Source organism: Eptesicus fuscus, chromosome 9 (genome assembly GCF_027574615.1).
Source record: "Eptesicus fuscus isolate TK198812 chromosome 9, DD_ASM_mEF_20220401, whole genome shotgun sequence".
Classification (NCBI taxonomy): domain Eukaryota; kingdom Metazoa; phylum Chordata; class Mammalia; order Chiroptera; family Vespertilionidae; genus Eptesicus; species Eptesicus fuscus.
The window spans coordinates 100,552,203-100,575,466 of record NC_072481.1 but is presented as its reverse complement, the minus strand read 5'-3'; the positions used below and the strand labels follow the sequence as shown (position 1 = coordinate 100,575,466).

Sequence of the window (23,264 nt, the reverse complement as noted above, 5' to 3'; positions counted from 1 at the left end):
GGGCTCCGTGCAGGGTTTTGGGGTTTTTAGAATAAGAGTGATGATTTCCCCAAAGTAGGACTCAGTGAGTACAGTCGGTGGGAAAATCCAGTTGACTTTCCTCAGAAGCCGCCCTAGACCTTGGGAAACTGTAAGTGAGCGAAAGTGCTTTAGTGTTTTGGTGTCTTTTTGTGAAGTTCTTTCTCTTCACCTCCACTCCGTGTCTCTTTGTCAGCACTCTAGAATGCTTTTGTATGTGTTAGCACTTACTAAAATATCTTTTTTTATTGTTTAAAATATTACATATATTAGTACATATACCTCCTTTCTCCCCCCCCCCAGACCTTCCCCCAGCCTCCCCTACCCCCTGTCACATGCCCTCATCTCCCCGCCCCCACCTTGTGTCCATTGCTGTGCTTATATGCATGCAGACATGTCCTTTGGTTGATCTCTTTCCCTCCCTCCCCAACACTCCCCAGCCTTCCCACTGTAATTTGACAGTCTGTTCGGTGCTTTACTGCCTCTGTATCTATCTTTTATGTTCATCAGGTTATAATGTTCTTTATTATCCATAAATGAGTGAGATCATGTGGTATTTTTCTTTCATTGCCTGGCTTATTTCACTTAACATAATGCTCTCCAGGTCCATCCATGCTGTTGCAAATGGTAAGAATTCCTTCTTTTTTTTATAGCAGCGTAGTATTCCAGTGTGTAGATGTACCACAGTTTTCTAATCCACTCATCTGCTGATGGGCACTTAGGCTGTTTCCAAATCTTAGCTATGGTGAATTGTGCTGCTATGAACATAGGGGTGCATATATCCTTTCTGATTGGTGTTTCTGGTTTCTTGGGATATATTCCTAGAAGTGGGATTAGTGGGTCTAATGGGTGTTCCATTTTTAGTTTTTTGAGGAAACTCCATACTGTTCTCCACAGTGGCTGCACCAGTCTGCATTCCCACCAGCAGTGCATGAGGGTTCCTTTTTCTCCGCATCCTCGCCAACACTTGTCATTTGTTGATTTGTTGATGATAGCCATTCTGACAGGTGTGAGATGGTACCTCATTGTCGTTTTGATTTGCATCTCTCGGATAATTAGTGACTTTGAGCATGTTTTCATATGTCTCTTGGCCTTCCTTCTGTCTTCTTTCGAAAAGATTCTATTTAGGTCCATTGCCCATTTTTTTATTGGATCATTTATCTTCCTTTTATTAAATTGTATAAGTTCCCTTAGATGTTGGAGATTAAGCCTTTATCAGTGATAACATTTGCAAATATGTTCTCCCATACAGTGGGCTTTCTTGTTGTTTTGTTGATGATTTCTTTTGCTGTGCAAAAGTTTTTTATTTTGATGTAGTCCCATTTGTTTATTTTCTCTTTAGCTTTCATTGCCCTAGGAATGGTATTGGTGAAGAAATTGCTTTGGCATATGTCTGAGATTTCTCTGCCTGTGGATTCCTCTAGTATTTTTACGGTTTCCCGTCTTATGTTTAAGTCCTGTATCCATTTTGAGTTAATTTTTGTGTATGGTGTAAGTTGGTGGTCTAGTTTCATTTTTTTGCATGTATCTGTCCAATTTTCCCAACACCATTTACTGAAGAGACTGTCTTGACTCCATTGTATGTTCATGCCTCCTTTGTCAAATATTAATTGAGCATAGTGGTTTGGGTCGATATCTGGATTCTCTATTCTATTCCATTGGTCTATATGTCTGTTCTTGTGCCAGTACCAGGCTGTTTTGAGAACAGTGGCTTTGTAATACAGCTTGATATCTGGTATTTAGATCCCACCTACTTTGTTCTTCTTTCTCAGGATTGCTGTGGCTATTCTGGGTCTTTTTTTATTCCAGATGAATTTTTGGAGAGTTCTTTCTAGGTCTGTGAAATATGCCATTGGTATTTTAATGGGGAGTGCATTGAATCTATAGATTGCTTAGGGTAGTATGGACATTTTAATGATGTTGATTCTACCAATCCATGAACATGGTATGTTCTTCCATCTGTTTATGTCTTCCTCTATCTCTTTTTTCAGTGTCCTGTAGTTTTCCGTGTATAGGTCTTTTACCTACTTAGTTAAGTTTATTCCTAGATATTTAATTTTTTTGGTGCAATGGTAAATGGGATTGCTTTTTTAGTCTCTCTTTTTGTAAGTTCACTATTGGTGTATAGAAATGCCATAGATTTCTTGGCATTAATTTTGTATCCTGCTACATTGCCAAATTCATTTATTAAGTCTATTAGTTTTTTGATGGAGTCTTTTGGAGGTTTTATGTACATTATCATGTCATCTGCAAATAAGGACAGCTTTACTTCTTCTTTTTCAATTTGGATTCCTTTTATTTCTTCTTCTTGTCTAATTGCAATGGTTATTACTTCCAGTACTATGTCGAACAGGAGTGATGAGAGTGGGCATCCCTGTCTTGTTCCTGTTCTTAGGGGAAATGGTTTTAGTTTTTGCCCATTGAGTATGATGTTGGCTGTGGGTTTATCATATATAGCTTTTATTATGTTGAGGTATGAGCCTTCTATTCCCACCTTGTTGACAGTTTTTATCAAGAAAGGGTGTTGGTTTTTGTCAAATGCTTTTTCTGCATCAATTGATATGACTATGTGATTTTTATCTGTCAATTTGTTTATGTTATGTATCACGTTTATTGATTTGCAGATATTGTACTATCCTTGCATTCCTGGGATAAATCCTACTTGGTCATGGTGTATGATCTTTCTGATGTTCTGCTGGATCCAATTTGCTAGAATTTTGTTGAGGATATTGGCATCTATGTTCATGAGGGATATTGGCCTGTAATTCTCTTTCATTGTGCTGTCTTTATCTGGTTTTGATATTAGGGTGATGCTGGCTTCATAGAATGAGCTTGGAAGTGTTCCTTCCTCTTGAATTTTTTGGAATAGTCTGGGGAATATAGGTTTTAGTTCTTCCTTGAATGTTTGGTAAAACTCCCCTGTGAAGCCGTCTGGCCCCGGGCTTTTGTTTGCCGGAAGCTTTTTGATGACTGCTTCAATTTCTTCCATAGTTATTGGCCTATTGCGATGTTTAGATTCTTCCTGATTGAGTTTTGGAAGGTTATATTTTTCTAGGAATATGTCCGTTTCCTCCAGGTTGTCCAGTTTGTTGGAATAGAGTTTTCCATAGTATTTTTTAACAATCCTTTGTATTTCGGTGGGGTCTGTTTTTATTTCTCCTCGTTCATTTCTGATTTTGTTTATTTGGGTCCTCTCTCTTTGCTTCTTGGTGAGCCTGGCTAGAGGTTCATCAATCTTGTTTATCCTTTCAAAGAACCAGCTCTTGGTTTTGTTGATCTTTTGTATTGTTTTTTTGGGCTCAATGTCATTTGTCTCCGCTCTGATCTTTATTATTTCCTTCCTTCTGCTTACACTGGGCTTTTCTTGTTGCTCTCTTTCTAACTCTTTGAGTTGTAGGGTTAGGTAATTTATTACCATTGTTTCTTGTTTTTTGCAGTAGGCTTGTAGAGCTATGAACTTCCCTCTCAAGACTGCTTTCACAGTGTCCCATAGATTTTTGGATTGTTGTGTTTTCATTGTCGTTTGTTGCCATGATGTTTTTCATTTCTTCTTTGATCTCTCTGGTAACCCAGTCATTGTTTAATAGCATACTGTTTAGTCTCCATGTGTTTGATTTTTTTGCATTGTTTTTATTATAGTTGATTTCCAGTTTTATGCCACTGTGATCTGAGAAGATGCTTGATATGATTTCTATCTTCTTGAATTTGAAGAGACTTTGCTTATGACCCAACATATGGTCTATCTTTGAAAATGACCCATATGCATTAGAAAAGAATGTATATTCTGTGGCTTTGGGGTGAAATGTTCTGAAGATGTCAATTAATTCCATCTGGTCTAGTGAGTCATTTAGGATTGATGTTTCTTTGCTGATTTTTTTGTTTAGAGGATTTGTCCAATGGTGATAGTGGGGTATTAAAGTGTCCTACTATGATTGTATTGCTGTCAATCTCTCCCTTGATATCCTCCAGGAGTTTTTTTTATGTATTTGGGTGCTCCTGTATTGGGTGTGTATATGTTTACCATAGTTATTTCTTCTTGTTGAATTGCTCCCTTTAGTATTATGAAGTGGCCTTCCTTATCTTGTTATGTCCTTCACTTTGAGATCTAATTTGTCAGATATAAGTATTGCTACCCCAGCTTTTTATTTCATTTCCATTTGCCTGAAAAACCTTTTTCTATCCCTTCACCCTCAGTCTGTGTGCGTCTTTTTTCTGAGGTGGGTTTCTTGTAGACAGGAGATATATGGGTCGTGTTTTCTTATCCAATCTGTTACCCTATGTCTTTTGATTGGTGCATTTAATCCATTAACATTTACAGTTATTATTGATAGGTGCTTATTTGTCACCATTTTTATTCTATACCCCTGTGTTCCTTCTTCACTTCCTATTTCTTTTCTTTTTTTTTTTTTACAGCAGACCCTTTAGCATTTCTTGCATTGCTGGTTTGGTGGTAATAAATTCCCTTTGTCCTTTTTTGTCTGTGAAGCTGCTGATTTCACCTTCAATTTTGATTGATAACCTTGCTGGGTACAGTATTCTTGGATTCAGACCCTTCCTTTGCATGACTTTGTATATTTCATTCCATTCCCTTCTGGCCTGATGAGTTTCTGTTGACAAATCAGTCGCTAGTCTGATGGGGGTTCCTTTGTAGGTAACTTTCTGTCTCTCTCTGGCTGTTTTTAAGATTCTTACTTTGTCGTTGGTGTTTGCCAATTTAATTATAATGTGCCTTGGCATCGATCTTTTGGTGTTCATTTTGCTTGGGACTCTGTGAGCTTCTTGGATTTGTATGGGTTTTTTCTTCTCTATATCAGAGAAGTTTTCTGTCATTATTTCTTCAAACAGGTTTTCTATTCCTTGCTCAGTTTCCTCTCCTTCTGGAACCCCTATTATGCGAGTGTTGTTTTGTTTCGTGTTGTCCCAAAGTTCCCTTAGGCTCTCCTCATGCTTTTTAATTTTTTTTTTCTAGAAGCTGCTCTACTTGGGTATTTTTTCCTATCTTGTCTTATAGCTCACTGATGCGGTCCTCTGCTTCTTCTAGTCTACTCTTGATGCTTTCTATTGAGTTCTTTACAGCAGCGATGTCATTTTTTATTTCTTCTTGGTTCTTCTTAATTTCCTCTTGGTTCTTACACATATTGTTGAATTCGTCTTCCATTCTTTTCAGCCACCTTATGACCATTTCTCTGAATTCTTTCTCTGGCAGGTTGCTTGCCTCCATTTCGTTTACTTCTTTTTCTGGTGATGCCTACTTTTCTTTCATATGAGGGCTGTTTCTTTGTCTCCTCATGGTCTCTCTTCTCCAGGTGTCTGGTTATGTAGTTCTCTCTGTCCTGCGTTGATTTAAAGGCACAAAATACAATACAACCAGGTACAACACACAAGGCACTGAACAGAAATGTATTCATGATATTAATAACCCCAAATAAAGGTGACCATTAAAGAAAGGCAAATTATAGGATAGGAGAGAAAGAAGAAAGAAAAGAAAGAAAGAAAGAAAGAAAGAAAGAAAGAAAGAAAGAAAGAAAGAAAGAAAGGGGAATGCAAGCATGAAATTTGGAAAATGAAATAAAAAAATAAGAGAGAAAAGAAAGAGAATACAAAAGAAGAAGGGAACAAACTATATATATGGGAAGAAAACTCCAATAGAACAGCCACTAATCCCAACAAATGCCAGTAACAAGTACCTGGAGATGAATACAGACTACAAACAACAACTAATATCAAGCGAGGTGAGGGAAAACAGAAGCAAAAAACAAAAAAACAAAAGAATAAGCAAAACAATCTCACAAACAAGCATAAAAAATCGATATAATCAACAATCAAGCAAACAACAACAAAAGAACAGAGAGAAAAACAATTTTTTGGATAGTGAAGACAGAGAAGAGAGGGGTGTGTATGGACTTGGAACAGGGGATTATAAATTAGATATATAAGTAGGGTGAAATTTTAACAGGTTGTAAAAAGAAAGAATAGGGAAAATCTAAAGCAGGAAAAAGGTAAGAGAAACAGGACAACAAAAGGGAAAAGTTAGGAAGAGAGTGATGGCATAAAGGTAAAGTTGAGATAGAGTAAAATGATGCTAAAGGAAAGATGAAAATAGAATGTAGAACACTAATCCCAAAGTAAAATAAAGAGAAAATAAAATGATACTTTTTTTTAAATAAAGGTAAAATAGTAGTAGTAATAATACTGATTGAAAATAAAAATGTAATAATTAAAAAGGTAAAATCAAGTGAGGAAAAAAGAAAAGAAATTAGTTTCTTAAGTAAAAGATGAAAAAAATTTAAAATAAAAATAAAATGTGCAGTAGTGAAGGTCATTCACTTCCTCTACTGTTCTGTTTGGCACGCCTGTTTCCTAGTCAGGATAGTATTGCAGTTCCCTGCGTTCCACTGCTCCTCAGTGTCGTAAGCCATAGACTTGGACCAATTTTTTAAGCCATTTGATTTTAATAGAAAATATCAAGTAGTATTAAATTAAATATTAGAATGTCCACAGAGTGAGTCTGCACTATAAAGGTGGGTTAAGGATGAACTTGGGACCTGTCTGTGCGTGGAGAAGCAATGGAGAAGATTCCGGCAAGGGACTGAGCTGGACAGGTCTAAGTACTGGGAAATAGCCCTGAGGCAGAGATGAAAAAGAAAGGGGGCGGGGGGGGGGGGAGAGAGAGACAAGAAACAAAAAGGAAGCAGGGAGGCCAATGTGGAGGTAATGTCCTGGCCCAGCATACCAGTCCTCTTTGAAGGAGGTTCATGTGTGTGCATACACATCGTACACACACACACACACACACAGGGCCAAGGAGAAAGTTACTGTTTGAGGTATCTTTACCTGCATACTAGAACCCAGTTAGCTGGGTTCAAGGGTCCAAAGAATTTAGACCTTTCAGCAAAGGATGAGGTTCAAAGAAAACAGATTTACTTGGGGAGGGGAGGCACTAAGAAGAAGCTAGGGAATGGCACAACCTGCAGCAAAAGAGATTTAGGTTTGCCGGAACCGGTTTGGCTCAGTGGATAGAGCGTCGGCCTGCGGACTCAAGGGTCCCAGGTTCAATTCCGGTCAAGGGCACGTACCTTGGTTGCGGGCACATCCCTAGTAGGGGGTGTGCAAGAGGCAGCTGATCGATGTTTCTCTCTCATCGATGTTTCTAACTCTCTATCCCTCTCTCTTCCTCTCTGTAAAAAATCAATAAAATATATTTTTTTTTAAAGTGATTTAGGTTAGACATCAATTGAGAAGAACTTCAATGCCAGACTAGGAAAGTTGTATGCATAGTGGTTATAGTGTAGATTTTGGAGCAAAATTGCTTGGGTTCAAATCCTAGCCCTGCCATTTTCTATTTGTATAGTTCTTGGCATGTTTGTAAACCCTGTGTGCCTTAGTACCTCACCCTACAGATGAGATAATATTAGTGCCTACCTCATAGGATGGGCCTAATGATTAGATGAGTTAATCAAATGTACTGACTACAGAAAGTACTCAGTAACCATTAGGTATTATTAGTATTGGATGATAGTGAAACATCTCTCCCTGGAAGTTTTAAAGATTGTCACACCCCCCAAAAAATTTAGAAACTAGAGGCTAAGAAAAGTATTGCTTTATATTCGTAATCCTCCACGTGGCTTCACCCAGCATCAGCTCCTTCCATGTGTTGGTCTTCATGAAGCCCACTGGAGGCAGACCCTATTTCTCTACCCATTTGGGGGGTGAGGGATGGAGGTGTGTAAATGGCTTGTAAGGATTGCATGCTTTTGTGAGCACAGCCTTATAGAAAGGACAGAGGCAGGTCTTAAAGTTGGGCCCCTGTTCAGAGTCCAGACCTGCTACTCCCTGGCTGTGTGACCTTAGATACGTCACTGCACACCTCTGAGACTCCATTTCTCCACCTCCACATTAGGAATTGGGCTTTGCTTCCATTGTCTGGTTTCCCTGTGACAGATCTAGGCATAATCCCTGTTGTTTTGACTGATGGCTGATATCAAACCCTGCCCTCTGGGCCTCCCTCAGTCCCACAGGCAGGCCACCTGCAGTGATGTCCTCTCTTAGGGTCTGGCTCTGCCCTCCCCAGTTGACAGCCACCATAGCAGGTTCCTAGAGACAGATATCAGAGCAATCTCCCCCTGGACACTCAGGAGCTGCTCAGGGTCCTGTTTTCCCTCCATGTAGAGTTATCTTCATACCTTCTGTATTCCTGATCTCAGAGGCAGCTCAGAAACAGGCTCAACAGTGAGCAGGCCCTTACCCTAAATCCCACCCTGGGCAGGTCATGTCTCTTCTCTGGGCCTCAGTTTCCTCAGTTGCAAAATGAAAGGCAGGGGGGGATCACGTGGGAGACTTATTCATTCATTCAGCAGATAGTCATTCATTAACTCCTCTGGGCCAAATCCTTTGCTGGGGGCACGAGAAACTGATGAGCAAACCCACATTAATTCCCAATCACTCCCGTCTGTTTTTGTTGTTGTTCAGTCCTACAGGGGCTGCGGGCACTACAAGAATCTCCTGAGCTGGACCCAGCATGGGCAGCTTTCTGAAGGAAGTGGGAGTTCATGAATCTTACAGGGTGAGGGGAAGCACAGACGCCCACGGATGTGCTTTATTTGGCCTGACGGGATTAGCCCACATGACATTTTAAATTTGAATTGATTGCAAATATCTAAAAATCAAGGGCTATTATGCAAAAAAAATTGGGATTTCTGACTTCTGAAAAACCAGAGGTTGCATTCCTATAGCAACGACTATCCCTTTAGACCAGGCATAGTCTCCACCACCCTGTCCCACCTGACCACCCTCCACACTTGCTCCACACTCGCTGTCCCCATCTCCATCCATGGAGCCTCCGTTCTTCCAGTTGCTCAGCCCATAAACCCAGGCACTGTCTCCTCCTCCTCCCTCTGCCCTGCTCTTTATCCATCAGCAACTCCCACTAGCTGTGCTTCGGGAATGTTTCTAGAACACAATCTGAAGGGAGGGGCTGGGAAGCTGGGTGAAAAGGTGAAGGGATTAAGAAAAAACAAACCATTCATAGATAACAGTAAGGTGATTACCAAAGGGAAAGGGGCTGGAGGGAGGCAGGAAAGGATAAAGGGAGATGAATGTGATGGAAGGAGACTTGACTTGGGGTGGTGAACACGCACACACAATACAGTATACTGATGCTTTATTATAGCATTGTATACTTCAAACCTATATAATTTTTAAACCAATGTCACCCTAATAATTAAATTAAAAAATAGAATACAATCTCTTGTCCCCACCTCCAGGGCTACCACCCGAAGCCAAGCAAACATCAGCTGCCCCTGGTCCTTGCTTCTACCTTTCCCCGACGGCCTCCTCTCTGCATAGTGAGCAAAGCGAGGCTCTGCATAGCCAGTCGGGACATGGACGCTAGCTCCTAGGCTCCCTAGGATGATTTCGCTGGCTTCTTCCCAAACACCCAGTGTGAGTCAGTAGCCAGCCCTGCCTGCTCCCTGAGCCTCCTGGTGGCCTGAGACAAGTGTTAGTGGCCTCCTAGCCTGAGACAAGGTGGCAGAACTCAGCCGCCCAGGAGGCTAGGAGCCCCGGAGCCCCCCAGTGGTCCCAGAAGACCCAAAGCTCTTAGCCGTGCACCTCCACTTTCCCATCTGGAAGACAGGGACATCCAAGCACCCACTTCTCACAAGGCAAATGCTACTTCAGAAAGAAGATTAAGGGTTTTCATGTTCAGGCCACTTGGTGTGTGTTTCTAGTGTCCACCTTTTTCCTGGCCCTACTCTGGCACCTCTGGAAGTCTGCAAATGTAAATGACTGTGATCCATTTTGTTCTCAGTCTGAAGCAGGAGAAAGAGCTCAGGGTTTGGAGTCAGATAGGTAGAGCCTGGTTTAGAACTCACCCTGGGCAAGGTGTCTGAACCTTGGCTTGTTAATTTGTAAAAGGAGATGATGAAAACCACAACTACCTAGGGTTACTGTGGAGGCTCATTTGAGTAATGTGTGCCAAGACCTAAGCTGCATGGAAAATTTTCCGCACCTCCACGGGCTCTCAGTGAAGGCGAGGGAACCAGACACAGGTAATGTGCATGCAAGGGGCGAAATGTTATAGCCAGGCTCAGGGAGTGGAGAGAATGTGGGTGGAAAAGGAGTCAGGGGAAGCATGTCACCAAAATAAACTATCTGCTTTATCTGTCTTCTTCACGGCACAGATTACTACTGAAAGTCACCCTATATAATAAAAGCCTAATATTCAAATGGACCGAACAGCAGAACCACCCATAGAACGACCAGTCACATGACTGGTCGCTATGATGCACACTGACCACCAGAGGGCCGACGCTCAATGCAGGAGCTGCCCCCAGCCACAGTCCTCAGGCCGGCCAAGGCAGGTGCCAGTGGTGGCCCCTGGATCGCCCCGCCGGTCGCCCCACAGATCAGCCCTGATCGCCAGCCAGGCCTAGGGACCCTACCCGGTGCGCACGAATTTCATGTACGGGGCCTCTAGTTTTTACATATTTGCTCACTTGGTGCTGATTGTTGCTCCCACCAGAATGTCAGCCCTCCTAGGTCCATTGCCTTCTTCAAGTCCTCAGTTGGTATCTGACACACAGTGAGCCCATCAATGTATGTTGAATGGATAAAGGAACAACAAATGAATCTTTGGCATCGTAGATATGGTGACCTTTGAGTTGCACCTTCAAGGACAGTATATTGGGCCATGGCAGGATACATCAAGTTCACTAAAAGAGTTGGTATGCAGCGTTGGCTGTTTGGGGCTTCATCATGGAGGTGGGCGGGTGGGGGTGAAGGGAGCTTGCAGAGAAGGCGTAGCACCTGGGCTGGGGAGGGAACAGTTATATAAACCCAGAAGGAGAGAGAGCTATGTGCAAAGGGCTGCCCACCAGGCTCTGTGGCTCAGAGGCGCCGAGGAGAGGAGGACTGGGGCAATGAACGCCGACTGACCACTCACTCCTCTGCCTCCTGCTGTCATGCCTAAGCTTCCCACTGGCCACACCCAACAGGAGACTCCGGGCACTGGAGCCTGGTTATGCTGTCCATGGGCCCGGAGCAGAGTGGAGAATCAGTCTGCAGGGCACGTGGAGAGAATCTGGTCCAGAATTGCAGAATCCCTGGTTCCAGGCAGGTAGGCAGGAGGCTCAGGAGTGCTCGGTGTGTGGCTACAGAGGGCAGCTTGCAGGTGTCCAGAAGCTCAATGCAGATGGCATGTGGCAAATGGCCTTGGATGCCCGGCCAAGGCTTGGCCTTTCTTTTGTAGGTGAAGGTCTGCCATGGAGGGGAAGGATGGTGGGTGTTAGAATGACTCTATGGTGGGCAGTGGAACATGGGTCAGAGGTAGAGACTACTGGAGAGGGCACACAGAGAACTAGACGGCCTCAAAAATACCATCCCCTCCAGCTCACAGGCCCGGAATGGAGTAGAGTGCCCCCATTTTTGTGGATGAGACAGGCAGACATAAAGCAGAGTAGGGAGGTTTCAAAGCCCTAAGGACCGCAGACACTCTTCACAGACAAGTCAAGGGGACAAACTCAGCTAGGCCTGGAGGCTGGTCCAAAGCTCAGAGACCCTCACTTGGGCCCCAGAGGGACACATCCTCCTAAATGGAGTCCTCACCCATAGCCACCCATCCTGGAGTTGTTACCTTCCTCAGGTAACCACGAGCCCTGAGCGGGTCAAGTTCACCACAGTGTTGGCGTTTCCCAGGGAACAAATGTATCTTTTTCTTGCCTGAGCGGCAGTGACTTCATCCCCAGTGGGCTGTGTGAGTCACCAGGCTGAGTGGAGTGCTGGCCAGCTCTCTGTAGAGCCTGGCTGTGGCTGTGTGGAGAGAGGGAGCAGCTGAGGGGTGAATGTTTCCATGCAGACTCGCCTCCTTCTGCTGACCCACTGTGGCCCTCCTGCTGTGGGTCCCCCCTGCAGGAGGAGGGACAAGCAATCACTCAGCACCCAGCAGTGCCAGGTGCTTTTGAAATGAGAGGTGAAGTCCTGCATCCAGGGTCACGGCGTGCTGCAGGCCTGCCACCACGTACTCCTCAGCACAGCGGGAGGGTAGGGGTAAACTGAGGCTCAGCTAGATGAGACGCCTTGTGTGGGGACAGGACAGTCCAGGATGAACAAGGAGGATACGCCACTGTCAGGGCTGTGGACAGATGGAGTGTGACAGCTGACGTCCAGGAGACCTCAGAGCACTGGCAGCCCGTCTCCTCGTCCACAAAATGGGGATAAGGAAGCCGCCTAGGACTGTGGCAAAGCTGAGAGAGGACATGATGAGAGCAGTTGTGAAAACATTGGGGGAGCCTGGCCGGTGCGGTGTAGTTGAGCATCAACCTATGAACCAGGAGGTCACAGTTTGTTTCCCAGTCAGGGCACATGCCTGGGTTGCAGGCTCGATCCCCAGTGTGGGGTGTGCAGGAGGCAGCCGTTCAATGATTCTCTCTCACCTTGATGTTTCTATCTCTCTCTCTCCCTCTCCCTTCCTCTCTGAAATCAATATATATATACTAGAGGCCCAGTACACGAAATTCGTGCATGGAGGGGGTTGTCCCTCAGCCCAGCCTGTACTCTCTCCAATATGGGACCCCTTGAGGGATGTCCGACTGCCCGTTTAGTGGGATCGGGCCTAAACGGGCAGTCCGACATCCCTCTCACAATCCAGGACTGCTGGCTCCCAACTGCTTGCCTGCCTGCCTGCCTGATTGCCCCTAATCGCTTCTGCCTGCCAGTCTGATCACCCCCTAACCACTCTGCTACCAGCCTGTTTGCCCCCAACTTCCCTCCTCTGCCGGCCTGGTCACCCCTAACTGCCCTCTCCTGCAGGGTTGATCACCTCCAACTGCTCTCCCTTGCAGACCGGGTGCCTCCCAACTGCCCTCTCCTGCTGGCCATCTTGTGGTGGCCATCTTGTGTCCACATGGGGGCAGAATCTTTGACCACATGGGGGCAGCTATATTGTGTGTTGCAGTGATGATCAATCTGCATATTACTCTTTTATTAGATAGGATAGAGGCCTGGTGAACAGGTGGGGGCCAGCTGGTTTGCCCTGAAGGGTGTCCCTGATCAGGGTGAGGTTCCCTTGGGGCGTGGGGCGGCCTGAGCGAGGGGCCTGTGGTGGTTTGCAGGCCAGCCATGCCCCCTGGCAACCCAAGTGGAGGCCTTGGTATCTGGAATTTATTTTCCTTCTACAATTGAAACTTTGTAGCCTGGAGCAGAGCCAAGCCTGGGGCTCCCTCTGAGGCCGGCAGCCATTTGTGTTGGGGTTATAATTGAAACTTTGTTGCTTAAGCGGGTGGGCCCGGCCAGGGTGTGCGGAAAGCTTTGCTTCCTCTGTTGCTGGCGGCAACCCTGGCCTGCTCTCTCAAGCTCCATTCTGCCCCCATTTCTGTTTGAATTTGTTTACCTTCTATAATTGAAACCTTATAGCTTGAGTGGAGGCTTAGGCCTGGCAAGGGCAGGCGGAAAGCTTGGCTTCCTCTGTTACCTAGGAAACCTTGCTCTCTGTGGCTATAGCCATCTTGGTTTGGGTTAATTTGCATACTCGCTCTGATTGGATGGTGGGCGTGGCTTGTGGGTGTGTCAGAGTTATGGTCAATTTGCATATTTGTTTATTATTAGGTAGGATTAAAAACAGTGGGGGGGGGTGCACACCCCAGGCAATCCCCACCAGGCACTCTGCTGTGTAACAGTCTTTGCTGCCATCAGCACCCTGGGACAGAGCAGGGTGAGCTGGGGGGTAGGGAGCACATGTGCTGCTCAGGTTTGAGGCTGGACCAGAGTGATGGCTATGGAGTGGGGGTTGCCAGGTCTTCTAACAGTGGATCTTCAAGGGCTACCATGTGAATCAGCATGAATGTGGCTCACAGATCGGCTCCTATTGGGTAGGCTTGCTGAGCTCCTCTGTATGCTCAGACCCACCCCAAGGCTTTCCTAACTCCTCAGACAGTCCCCCTATCCATCCAAACCAAGAAAGCAGTTTTCTGAGAATTAAGCAATGCCCTATGGGAGCTGGGGAAAACCACACCCATTTCTGTGCCTTGGTTTCCCCACCTGTAAAGTGGGAAGAGGGAAGTCCTAATGTGATGCTGTTAGAAAGGAGGCAAACACAGATGGATGCAGCCAAGAAGAGGAACAAAGAAGTGAGGTTCCAAGCCCTGGAGAGGCTTTAGTGACAGGGGCATGTTCCAGGAGAGGAACTTGGAAGGAACCCCCACAAGCATCTGGGTCCTCTGGTCCTAAAAATGACACCTGTCTCTGGGATCACCTCCAAGGCCAAAGTGCCACCTGCCTCTCTCTATCAGGTGCCAGGCAGGACTGAGTTGGGCACAGAGCAAGCACAGTGATGGGTGTCCCTGGGGCTGTAGGGCCTAGGAGACATGGGAAGTCAGAACCTAGTGGGCAACACAAGGGCTTGGGTAAAGAGAGAGAAGCTTCGAATTTGCCAGGGATGTGACAGGCCAGTGTATGAAAACCCAGGGTTCCAGGAGAGAGGCAAAGGACTGACGGGGATGCTGGGAGGAGGGCTCAGGAAGATGTCTTGGGAAGAGAAAGAGGTTGTTACAACTTCTTTCTTGACCCTGAATCGACAAGGGACCAGCCCAGGCCAGAGGGGAGTGAGTGAGGGGATGGGTGGATGGGTAGATGGTTAGATGGATGGGAAGATTGATGAGGGATAAATAGATGGGTGAGGGAAAGAAGGGGGGAGGGAGGCAGAGAGGGAGAGAGGTAAATGTGTGTGTATATGTGAATGAATGCGTTCCTGGATGGTGGCTGGAGAGGCGGGAGGAGGATGGATATGTGAATGTAAGAGTGAGTGGGCTGTCTCCACCCACAACAGATGTCTGGAGGACAGACCAGATAAACGTGAGTGGATATCTTACTCTGTGGCACAGGAAGTGCGGCCAATACGAAAGTGACAGGGAGGCTCTGTCCAGAGAGAGTTCCCTTGAGTCAGGAGAGACCTGTGATGGATGGGCAGCCTTGATAGGTGTGAAGGTCCAGCCACAGGGTGGGGTGGGGTGGGGTGGGGTGGGGTGGGGTGGAGAAGTGCCTGTGGCAGTGGGAGACCCACTGTGGTGGCTTTTGATGAGGAAGAGAGAGAACTTGGGGTTCCCAGGTCCCCAGGGAAGCCACAGCCTTTGTAGAAACTCATCTTGCTTTCAGATAAAATGTTATTTCCTGGTCTGGGGACAGATGAGCATGCAATTGCTGTTCCTTGCTGTGGGAATTGGGCTGGAATCTGAGATGGAATTCCCATCCTGCACAGGCCACGGCAGGGTGCCTGGGGACAGAACAAGGCTTTGACCTGGAGACCCCTCTGTGGACAGGGGATGCCCCTCTCTGAGTCTTGGTTTCCTCGTGGGTAAAATGGGACATGATGGCATTGACAGCGGTACATGCAGAGTGCCTGGATCTGGGCCCACCTGCCCTCTGGGGGACCTCCTAGGGCAGGTTCTAAGAGCAGAGATCTTGATCTGTGAGTCATTCTCCCTGGGGGCAGGGCTGGGAGCAGCTGGTGGGGTTGAGGGTGGAAACTCCATCTGGGGCCCCAATCTGGAAATGTCAAAACTCAGCTCAGGTCTAGACCCCAGGGCTGCACAGAGGGGCCCCAGCCCTCAGCCCACCTCTACTTCCCATCTCTACACAGAGGAGCTGGCTTGCAGCCAGACTGCCATGGTTCAAATCCCATCTCCATCACGGCCTGTGATTCCCCTTGTTTATCTATGCCTCAGTTCTCCCGTGTGTAAAATGGGCTGGTAATAAAATCCACTTCAGGAGGCTGTTGGGATCACTAGATGAGTGGTCTGGACCTGTGTCCAGGGCTCTGCGAGCCGAGGTGGTGACGCTAAAGAGGAGCCCACCTCCCTCACCAGCACCTCACACAGTGGGAGGTGACCTGGCCAGGGCTAGAAGTGGCATCTCTCAGCGGAGAGAGACCCTCAGGGGCTGGCCACTCTCCCAGGAAGCAGCCCTGGTTTTGTCTTTATTTTTCTGTCTACCCAGGCTTCCCCCAGGAGCTGAGCAGGCGGACAGCCTCTCTGTCCTGGCAAATGCTCCCGGTGGGCTGGGCCGCAGGCAGGCGGCCGGGGTTGGGTTCAGGCCTCTGGGGAGATGGGGGAGGATGTGGGCCCGCCCTCGCCCCCGCCCACCTGCCTCCCTCTCAGGCTCAGCCTCGCCCCTCCCAGACCAGCCTCGGACACAGGACAGGCCCCGGGGCTCCCGGCAGCCCAGCTGTGTGCTTCCCCTCACAGGCGGACACCCCTTGCCTGTCCCCCACCACCACCCCCCGTCAGTGACTCACTGTTGCCCTGGCCCCTAGCCACTGCCGTCTCCTGGCAGGCGGCGGGCTTTGGGTTATACAGAAGCCACAGTCCGGTGTGCAAGGGCCTCCTGGCCAGGAGGGTCTGAGCAGTGGACGGGGTCAGCACACAGCGGCTGGCCCAGGGACAGCAAGGCCAGTGGCTAGGAGCTGCAGGCCCTGTGGGAGCAGTGCCTCACCCTCTCCCCTGGCTTTTGGGTCTTTGCTTTCTTCTTCCCACCACGAAGAAGTAGGTGACTCCTTCCAGCCAGCCTCTGGTTGGGAGAAGACCAGGTTTGGAGGGCAGTGGCCATGGGCCCCTGGGCCACTCACCCCCCACCTAGCCAGGCATGAAGGGTGGTGGCAGCGCCGTGTGGAGCCTGATGTGGAAGTACTGCATCTCCGTGAGGACCCTCAGGTACCAGGGGCATGGGTGGACACAGCTCTGCCGGCCCCCTCCTGTTGGGGGTGACAGAGGGGGGGCACCAGGCTGGCTAGTTTACCTGACTAGGCGGTCCAGGACAGCCCCAATATAGGGGGAGTAGGGATAGAGGGCAGGAAAGGCCCTGCACTCTCTGGAGAAACTCAGAGTCTCCAATGAGGAGGGAGGGGAATGGAAGGATGGGCCGGGAATGTGCAGGCACTTGGCTGGGACCTTGAGTGCCCACTGGAGGATGCCAGTGGCAAATACAGTGTGGTTGGCAAACTCCCCAGCGTGATGGGAATTGGCATTCGTTACATAACAGGGGCATTGAGCACAGCTGTGTGACGTGGCCCTGGTTTTTACCCTCTCTGAGCCTTACCCGCCCTCAGAATGAGGCTCCTACCCTTTCCTTCAGAGCACAGTGTACAACTGCTGTATGTGACCGTCAGTGGCAGACTCGGCACCTGGCTGCCTGAGTTTAAAACTGGCATTGGCATTGTCGGCATTGTGATGTGGCTTCACCTCTGTGGCCAAAGTTTCCCACCTGCAGGTCCTTATAGGATTAGTGAGGATTAAATACGGTAATAGACAAAGAACAGGGCCTGGCCCACCTCAGGCTTGGGGTAAGTGCTTACCACTGCTGCTGGTGGCGTGCTTCCCTCTAAGTTGGTCAGATGGGAGGTAGGATGGGGGGGCGGGGGGTTCTTGCACTTGGAGAGGAGATGGGCGGACCCAGACCAGCCAGCTGAGAGGACCCGACCAGGCAGCAGGAAGCTGCATCCTGTGTGAGCTCAGGCACCCTGGGATCTCAGTCTCCTCGGTAAAGGAGCTTGGGGTGGTGCCAGGAGTTACATTTGGGAGGGGCTTAAAGACATAGCCACCTATTCGGAAAGCATCTCCCTGGATGCCACCTAAGAGCACATTCTTTACTTAAAGGGGAGTTTTACAAAGGGTAAGGGATTAGAAGATTCTCCCTCTTTCTTCCTACTCTCATTACTTGGTCTATATCAGGCATCCTCAAACTACGGCCCGCGGGCCACATGCGGGTGTTTTTGCCGTTTTGTTTTTTTACTTCAAAATAAGGTATGTGCAGTGTGCATAGGAATTTGTTCATAGTTCTTTTTTAAACTATAGTCCGGCCCTCCAACGGTCTGAGGGACAGTGAACTGGCCCCCTGTTTAAAAAGTGTGAGGACCCCTGGTCTATATTAATGATATAAGCCTTTTTTCCTTCCTTCATCCCATCTTTCCATCCTTCCATCCTTCCTTCCCAAAATATCTGTGACAGTTTATAGAAAATACCTATAATAAAATTAAATAATAAGACACCAGGACCAGGAAGATTACAATTTAGAATAGGGTGTCATGACCTAGGGAGTAAAATAGAGCAGAATAGATATATGTAGCATTCTGAGGTGAAAATTGCTGAGCTTCCTGGCAGCCAAAGGAAAAGGAGAGACCCAGCTACGCATTCCCTCTCACTATAACAAGAAGCCATTGCTACAATGGCTATAGTTGTCTCTGCCTCTGGGTGAGAGTGTCTGGGACCCTGACCTCTAACTGGATGGGTGGGTGGGTGAGGACCAGAGACACTGCAGGGATAGGCCTCAGGCCTGAGCATACTTTCGGGGAACAGGGCAGACAGTGAGGGCTGAGGGGTTCTCTGGATGGGGGTGCCAGCTAACTGTTGGAATGAAGACAAGAAAGCTCACCCTGGATTGAGTCAGAGGCAACCTGTTCCTCCTTAGACCCTGGAAAGACAGGGGAGGAGTCCTTGGGCAGGGGTGAGTGTGCCATGTGTCTTTCCTGGTAACCATGCTGGATTTTCCTGTGTTTCATTCTTTCCATGGTTTCTGGGGATTGGTGCTCTGGAAACCTCAGGGGTTGTTTACAAGATGCATGGGCCTGGCACCAGGGCCTCACCCCCTCTGACAAGGAGTAGCACAGACTGGCTCACGGAGCCCATAGACTGGCCTCTCCGTGCCTCAGTTTCCTCATCACCAGAGTGGGCATCATTGCAGAGCTACTCAACAGGGCTGTGGGGCAGAGCCTTGTGTGGCTCACGGCATTGCTGAGTGTTGTGGCCACTGGTAACCAGACAGTGGTGATGGGCAGGCCGGCACCAAAGGGCTGCTGTGAGTACTGGCAGGTGGCTGCTCACCATCGGTTGGGTGGGTGTGGGGACCATAATTGGCACTGGGTTTGCCCCAAACCCTCACTTAGCACCTATACGTACAGGGCACCTCCAAGGTTAGTTGGGGAGGATGGGCCTTGAGGGGCTCCAGGAAACACACTCTGCTCTTCAGACCCCTACCCCATCTTGTTGGGGACCCCCAAGAGGGCTAAAACCACTCCCTGAGTCAGACAGAGAGAGCTGGCCTTTGTGGGGATCCTCACCCCTGCAGCTGTTGAGGGAGACCTGAGTCACAGGTCTGTGGCCCAGGCAGGGCTGGCGGCAGCCACAGGGACAAATTGGAGGGTGTGATCAGACAGCACGTAGTTTTCCACTTACGTCTTCAGATTCCCCCCCTTCATCCCCCCCCCGCGCCCCGCCCACCACCACCACATGAGCCTATCACCCCTGGCTGGGTCCTACTCACATCTGGAAAAGCGTGAGGTGTGAGTGGGGAGCAGGCTGCCGCCAGCCAGCCCTGTCCCACTGCCCAGGGGTTTGGTGACTGCAGCCAAGAAGGCAGGGGCAGGGTCTCTGGGACTTCGGCCTGAGGTCCCTGAGAGGGCTCCTCTGGCTCCGGCCCGTCTCCGAGACAGAACAACTTAACAGTTGGGCACACCAGGTCCAAAGGCAGCAGCGGCCGGTTGTAAGCTGTGCAGTTCTGGGCAAGTTGTTCAACGTCTCTGGGCCTGCTTCCTTGCTGTAAAGTGAGAACGGCGCTCACTGAGTGGGCTTTTGGAGAAGATTCCAAATGGGTTCTGTTGACTCAGCACCCAGTAGACGGCATCCCTGGGATTCCTGTCCCCTTCTTCCCTCTGAGTCTCAGCGTGGAGGGAGGCAGAGCGATGAAGTGGGGGGAGCAGGGACTTGGCAGTGAGGCCTAGCTGAGTTTGAAACTTGTCTCAGCCCCTTTCTACTGCATGAAAGCCTTTCGGGGTTGTTCTGAGATTAAATGAGCTGATGCCAGGGTGGGGGTTGAGGGGGTGCTGCACTGTGGCCCTGTCTTTGCGTACACACCTCCAGCCTGTCTGTCACAGACTTTAGCCTGTGGTACCATCAACCCTTAGCCTCTGGGGTCAGACAGGAAAATCACTTTTGCATCTGGCCTTATTTCAGGAACAAAGGATTATTTTTGTGCCTTGAGGGCCAGTGGGGCATTTGAGCTGCCTGTGATGCTGGGTGGGGATAAGGTGGGGCCTTGGCTGAGCAGACCCTGCCCCCTAGTCCCTCCCACTCTGCAGTGCATCTGGGAGGAGCCCTGGGGAGCAGCTGGCAGCCAGGGTCTTGGAGCTTCCAGGGAGCAGCTTCCTCAACAATAACCTCTTGCTGCCCCAGTGGAGGCCTTGCGCAGGCGCCTCCTGGGACGGGCTCCAGCGCCCTGGCCTGGGCCAGGCCTGGGCAGCTCTGACGCAGAAATTCCTTCCTCCTTGGAGCTGGCACCTCTCTTCCCATGGTGCCTCCCCACACAGCCACACTGGGGCCTGTGCTCCAGGCCTCCTGCCCATCTGCTCCCCTGTCCTGGCACAACTTGCAGTGGCCAGGACTCCCCGAGGCTGAGGATGTCTTCAGTCCCCTCCTCATCTCCTTTTCCTGCTAGACTATCCCTGTCCCTCTCTGGCAAGGCTCAGCGCTGAGTATAGCACCCAGCAGCATTTGACCTGCACCCCCTTGCTCTGGGCACTGCCCAAATCACACATGGATCCTTCCTGTGGCTGCTCTACCTTTGCATCTATGGGATTCATGGCTGTGTCAGCACAGCAGGCCTGCCTTCCCTCTCCACCCGCCTCCAAGCTGCTCCAATGCCTGCCCCCGTAAGGAGTCTTTGTGCAGGGTGAGGACCTAACTCTGTGCCTGGCACTGTGTCAGGTGCTCAATGTACACACTAACATCCACCTGTGAGGAGTACCACCCCACCAGACATGGAGTGCCTTGCATTATTAGTTTCCTGTCATGGTCATTGGCGAGGCCCTTCTTGGTGGGTAAGGCACTTGCCCTCAGAAGCTTGGAGCTGGCAGGGAAGTTTCATGGGCACAGGCAACTGCAGCGGCGGTAGAAAAGGCTTAGCACCTACCGTGTGCCAGGCCTGTGCTGGGCCCTGGGGACAGCCCGGTGTGAGGTGAACGGCCTGGGCCTCATGGGGCTGACTTTCAGGCAAGAGAGAAACCATAAACAAAACAAACAGATGAAGATGTCCAGAAAGGGAGTAGAAGCCAGACGCTAAAACTGGGAGGGGTGACAGAACAGCAGAACGGGCCATGTGACCTGGAGTGGTCAACTCTCATAACTGATGAGTGAATAAACTGAATGTGGGCTATTCATACAATGGAATGTTATGGAGTCATAAAATGAGTGCAGTGTTGACGTGATATGACATGGATGAACCTTGAAAACATTGTGCTGAGTGAACTAAGCCAGACACAGAAGACTGCAGAGTGAGTGTCCACAACAGTCAAGTCCATGGAGACAGATGAGCAGCGACCTAGGGCTGAGCTTGGGGAAGTGAGAATGACTGCTTAATTGGTATGGGGTTTCTTCTGGGGATGATGGAAATGTCCTAAATTGTGATGTTTGCACAACTCGGTGAATATACTGAAATCATTGAATTGTACATGTTACATGGGGTGAATTTTATGGAGTGTGAATTATATCTTGATAAAACAGCCTTTTTAAAAAAAAAAATAAAAAAGCTCGTCTGAGAAGGTGGCCTTGAGATGAGTTGCAGGAAGGAGTGATCTTGCAAAGACTTGGAGAAACGTGTTCCAAGCAAAGCGAGCTGTAGATGCAAAGGCCCTGCGGCAGAGGGAGCCTGAAGAACATTGGGAAGGCCGAGTAGGGGTTGGGAAGGAATGTGCACTTGGCAGGGTCTTGAGAATGTACTGGGGTGAGGGGAGAGACAGGGTAGGGTTTTAAGCAGCATAAACACATGATGTGCTTTCTGATTTAAAACAATCACTCAGATTGCTGTGAGGAAATAAGGCTATAGAGAGGGAGGGCAGGGACTGGGGATGGGCGGTGGAGAGACTAGTCAGGAGGCAGCAGCCACTTCCAGAGAGGATGAGGCTACCTAAGCTGGCAGTGGGAATGCCAATAGGGAGAGGCTCCCGGGAGGAAGGGCGTGGTAAGGCCTCCAGAAGTGGGGGATGGCCAGGCAGAGGGGCAGGGATGAAAGGGCTCTGCAGGTGGGACACCAGGGTGGGGAGCTGAGTGTCTGGAGGCCCCTGAGCCCAGTCTGGCCCTGAAAGAGCAGGCTGGCTGCCACCTGGGTCCATTTGGGCCCAAGCTCTTTCAGAATAAGTAGGGCAGTCTTTCTCTGGGCCTGCCCTGTCCCGCGTGCTCGGCTGGCCTCAGTGAGAGTGTTAGCGCCAGCGTGGCTGGTGACCCCGTGTGGCCTGGTGCTCTGAACAAAGCAGCCTCAAGAAACCAGAGTGGCCCCGAAACGCGATAGGCCACGAGAGACTGGCCGGGGAGGGACTGTATTATTTATTGACCAGAGCCTCTGGGCCGGCCTGGTGACAGAGAAGCGAAGGGGCCGTTTGCACTGGCCAGACCTCGAAAGAGGGCAGTGTCTGGGACCCGGCAGAAGGGCAGGTGGGGGCCCCAGGGTGCCTGACACCCTCCCCCAGGGTGTGGTTTCCTGGATGCTGGCTGGCTGAGCAGGGAGGAAGTCAGACGTCAGGCCGGCAGTGGGGAGGGCCCACAGCTTGTCCCCAGGGGCCGTTGGAGGCAGGCAGGGTGCTGGGGCCCCAGGAAGACCCCCACCCCATCCCCTGAGACACTGTGAGTACCTGCTGCCCGGCCCAGGGCAGGGAGGGGGTCTCGGTTGCCTGGGGAACGTGTGAGGGCTGCTGACTGCCAGGGCGCCTTCTGTGCTTAGGCTCTTCAGGCTCCTGTCAGGGTTTATGCTCCTTCTTGGAACTGTTTTCTGTGACCTCTTCTCACTACATGATGGCCCTCCGGCTCAGGAACCCCAGTTATTTCCCCGCAGCTGCTTGGAATGCAGCCTTAGCTGCCAGAAAGAGGCTCTTTCACAGCCCTGGGCATGAGACCAGCCCCCGGCCCTGGCTGGTTCTTTGCCTGGGGACCTCAGCACCACTCTAAGGAGGACAGACTCTGCAGCTGAGTAAACTGAATCCTTCAGAGGTCACACAGTCGCCCAGAGCCCCTGCAGTGTGGCTGGTGCTGTTTCCTTCCTCAACTACTGCCCCTCACGCCCTGGAGCATAAGCTTTGAGCACACGGGGTTCAGGCAGAGGGAACAGAAGGCTTCCCGGGCTCCAGGACCTGTGGTTCCTGCCATTCGTCAGTCCATTGGGCCTGACTTTGTGCTGAGAGGACACTGCCTTGGACAGGTCTCTCCCTCGGTGCTCCC

At 49.4% G+C, this 23,264-nt stretch overlaps 1 protein-coding gene across 1 annotated transcript in view; it reads left to right on the top strand.

Moving 5' to 3' along the window:
* Positions 1-16,691: 16,691 nt before the first annotated feature.
* Positions 16,692-23,264, top strand: part of IQSEC1 (IQ motif and Sec7 domain ArfGEF 1) — a 137,069-nt gene continuing 130,496 nt past the window's right edge. Inside the window, exon 1 of the mRNA XM_054721606.1 lies at positions 16,692-16,718. The gene's annotated coding sequence lies outside the window, so the exon portion shown is untranslated. The remainder of the gene's footprint in view (positions 16,719-23,264) is intronic.